Source organism: Pistacia vera, unplaced genomic scaffold (assembly GCF_008641045.1).
Source record: "Pistacia vera cultivar Batoury unplaced genomic scaffold, PisVer_v2 Contig69, whole genome shotgun sequence".
Classification (NCBI taxonomy): domain Eukaryota; kingdom Viridiplantae; phylum Streptophyta; class Magnoliopsida; order Sapindales; family Anacardiaceae; genus Pistacia; species Pistacia vera.
This window is the reverse complement of record NW_022196545.1, coordinates 484,097-488,231: the sequence shown is the minus strand read 5'-3', so window position 1 is coordinate 488,231 and position 4,135 is coordinate 484,097. Positions and strand designations below refer to the sequence as shown.

Below are 4,135 nucleotides of genomic sequence, written 5' to 3'. Positions count from 1 at the left end.
AATATAAGGATTAAATGACCTCACTATAATTAACCTCTCCAACTATTTTATTAATCAATAACATTAATTACAAAAAAAAAAAAAAAAAAATTATTCCTTCTGTGGCAAGTGACAGAAAGCTCTTAATTAATCCTCTAATTAATTGCCAATATAGGCAAAAATATCACAATTAAAGTAGCATCTAAGATTTTTTTTTTTTTAATATAATTTTTTTAAATATTACAAATATATTATTATGAGTACGACAATGGACTTATAATATCATGTGTAAATATAATAATTTGATTTTTTTTTTAATTATTAACAACAATTAACAAATCCTTAGATGGTCGAATGATTCAATAGAGACTTTTGAGTATATTACTTACAAGATTTTAAGTTCGAGTCCCTCCTCAATTGTTAATAAGGGTGGTCACTAGAGTTTTTATCCGACTGATAATTTCAGGGTCATGAGGGACTAGTTAAGGTGTATGTAAACTGGTCCGGACACCCTAGTCATGAAAAAAAAAAAAATTTATGTCAATTTGTTATTATATCATTATATAGTAAGAATGTTAAATATTTTAAATGTAGGAAAAATTAACTTAAATCCTTAATAATTTAAGTTTTGATTCAACTAATTACTTTTTAAGACCCATTTATATTCAATTTTAAATTGTAAAATTCATTGAATTTATTTTAATGTTTTTCTGACTTGGCCCTCAAAAATAGAAGTTTCCAAAGGTGGCATTCAATCCTTAAAAGCCAATGTTGAGTTGTAAACACAGAATTGATCACCCTAATCAACCCAACAAGCCCCACTGAAATTTCACTTTTTAACAAATGATAACTCGCCACGTAGGAGAATCCACTACTGCCTACAGTAATCCCGCCAAATCTCACAATCCCATTGCACCTTCACCCCAGTCCCTCACCCGCGCAGTTAGTCTATCTCCCTGCCATGCAACGTCGAGATTGATTGCCATCTATATTCATACTCCCATTCCACGCGTAGCTGCAAATTCCTCTTCATAAACTGATAAAACTCCTCTCCCACCGTCACCTTCAGTCTCTTACTCTCTAGTTTTCTTTTTGTCGCTCTCTCAAAAATGGCAAACACTAATATTTCCGAACAATCCCCGCTCGAAACCACCCCCAAAACCGCCCTCCCAGCCTCCTAATGTCTTCTTACTCTTGAAGAAATGTGAAGTCCGGCTAGAAAGTTCTGTTTGCTACACTTTGAAGGTCCTCATGACCAGGACTAGGAATTTATCTGATATGCTACCTTATTGTATTCATGGATGACTGGGGGGATTGTTGAGTTTTTAGCTCAATTTTCCATTTTTATGATGATCATTGTTGCTTGGTTTTGTTTGCTAGAGAGTTGTTTTGAGTTAGCTTTGATGGATTTTCTGTTAATGTCGAGAACGATGCATGAACTTCAACCATTGTTTGAGTCCACCCTTCTTTCTTGACCAAAGTCAACTCATACTGTCTTGTTATTATATTCTGGGGTTGTAGTTTTCAATTTGACTTGACTAGTTGCTTGCGTGTGGTATTCAGGAATATGAGCAAGATTGTGTGATATTAATTGCTTTGAAGGACCGAGGTCTCTGATAAGTACCTTGTTTGGTTTTTGATGAACCTCTCTGAGTCATTTGTAATACTTTCCGGTTTAATGGATTCTAAGATGGACTGGTAATGTGCCGAGCTTGAAGTTCGAATTGCTTCTTTGCACTGTTGAATCTGCACTCTGTATATTAAGCTGGTTTTGTCAAATTCTCTTGCTTTTCATGCATTTGATTAGCACATTCGAGAGCTTTTGTCTTTCTTCTTCTCTCTGCGCAACAAGATTGCAGTATGGTTACCTTTCAAAGTTCTGCTTGTGTTTTCACCCGATATTTGCTTTCAGATCTAGGAATCTACTTTTGACTAAGCAACAACAACACTTAGTTTATTCAGTTTAGCTCACTGTATCGTTCCATGTCCTTTTATCTTCAAAGCCATGGTAGACTTTTTGTACCTTATACATTTGGTTGCTATACAGAGGATAGAGTATCTTGTCTTACGGTTTTTGACAAAGAAATGAGAATGTGCCTTTCTTTTTTTATTCTCTCGGTTTTTCATTGCATTCCTTTGTTTTTTTTTATCTTCTTTTGATTGTTATGTAGAATAAAATCCATGGTGTAGGCAAGACGCCTGTGGTGTTGTATTACTTGCAGCTTAATTCTCTTGCAAATTTAGCTTTTTTTTGAAGGCGGAATAATATTCTGTATTAGTAGCAATTAGAGATTATTCCTTATCTGAACTGGATTTGACGTGTAGGTACTCCATGACGGAAGAGGAGCATCGTTGTTTCTAGTTGGCCTTCAGAAATTAGGGAAGGGTGACTGGCGTGGTATATCACGAATTTTGTTGTGTCAAGGACTCCAACTCAGGTAGCAAGTCATGCACAGAAGTATTTCATCCGGCAGACTAATGCCACCCAAAGAAAGAGCGTACCAGCCTTTTTGACAGGTTGCTGATAATATGGTTAGTCTCGCTTCTTTATATTGATTTTTTCATATTGCACTTGCTTTGAATATAGATGTTGTCTGGTTGCAATTTGACATTTAGCTTTATGTTTGCCGTGTTACCAGTTATTAGATATGTCGATTCATAGAACGAAGATTTGGTGTACTTATGAATTTTTTTATTTAATTTCAGGACACTGATACCCCGCCGGTGCCAGAAGAACAAGTGTTACGTACTTCACCTCTGGCAGAGAAACTGATAATAGCAGCTCACTGCCCTCTCTAAATCTTTCCCTGAACACAGAATTTGAACCCATGGAGCTAAGACACAGTAAAAGAACCTGAAAAAACTCTGATCGGATCAAATGGGTTTGGTCAAATGGGTCCTGGTTTCTTGCCGGCGTATACCAGTCCCTTACCCGTTCTGGCCGCCAAACACAGCCTGCCTGGAAGAAGATAAGGAAGCGAGGCATCTCATCCTCACCAGATTTTAAAGCCGATTCCAATGCTTGCCAAGGAACCTTTCAACGTGGATGAACTAGTCGGCATGTCTCAGCTCTGTTTAGGAGAGACGGGAGAGGCTTGAGAGAGCCTTCGCCGCTGTCCTTAAAACTGCTGGAGAGCCACTCGAGCAGTCAGCGTTCCACACGAATCCCCGGTGAGAAGTTAGGAATTAAGCAAGGGAAAGACTAGCTCCATACAAGCAGTTTGAATTGGTGGGATGATGGAATTTTGTTACCCTTCTGGGTAAATCTTCCCTTTTTGTACAATTATATGTTTCACAAGACACATCCTGTGTTTTTTTTTTCCTCTTTGATAGTATGAAGTTTTGCTGTTCCTTAATTTTTAGGTTAAAACATTAATTGTTTGGATATTATTTAATTCTTTCAAACTGTAAAAACAGCTAGTTGTTCAAATAATTCAATTGGTTTGGCAACAATGCTTTCTCTTCATATGTGCTCAAGCTCAATGATCCTTGTTGTTTTGCTTTTGAATGTTTTTTTTTTTTTTTTCAAATACGGGGTGTCCGGACAAGCTATATGCACCTTAACTAATCCTTCAAGTGTTCGGCTAGCTTTTGAAAAATGCTGCAGAACTCTGGTAGGTCTATTCTTTGTAAAATATTCTTCGGTAGTTGTTCATCTTTTAAATATTTTTCGGTAATTCTTTTGTATATGGCGTGGAAATATATATTAATTGTATATTATTGTTGAAATTAAGGCAATTAATAGAAGAACTATCAGAATTACTTTAACTTCTTGATGTTAAATGTAAAGCTTATGTTAAGAAAACTCTATTATAGTTTAATGTAAATAGTTAAGAAAACTCTGTTATATATTATTTGTATATGATAATTAATTCAAGTCCTGTATCAAAGTCTCTTATATAACATACGAACTTCAATTTTAGTTAGTATATTATTTCACTTATTTTTTAAAACCAATTTATAAATAGTGTTTAGTGGTTCATACCTAGCATTTTTCAAAGAAAAATGTCTAGTTCAATCACTTTTTATTTATTTTATTTCATTTTTTATAAGAAGAAAATTTCGACTTAATCTTAATTATTTTATTCCTTAAATGTGTATATCAAAGAGGACATAAAATATCAATAATTATTTGATATTAATTGAACAATTCAAC

The 4,135-nt window shown here is 34.8% G+C and overlaps 1 pseudogene; it reads left to right on the top strand.

Annotated features, from left to right (window-relative positions):
* Window positions 1-822: 822 nt before the first annotated feature.
* Window positions 823-3,154, top strand: LOC116113723 (annotated as a pseudogene).
* The last annotated feature ends 981 nt before the right edge of the window (window positions 3,155-4,135 follow it).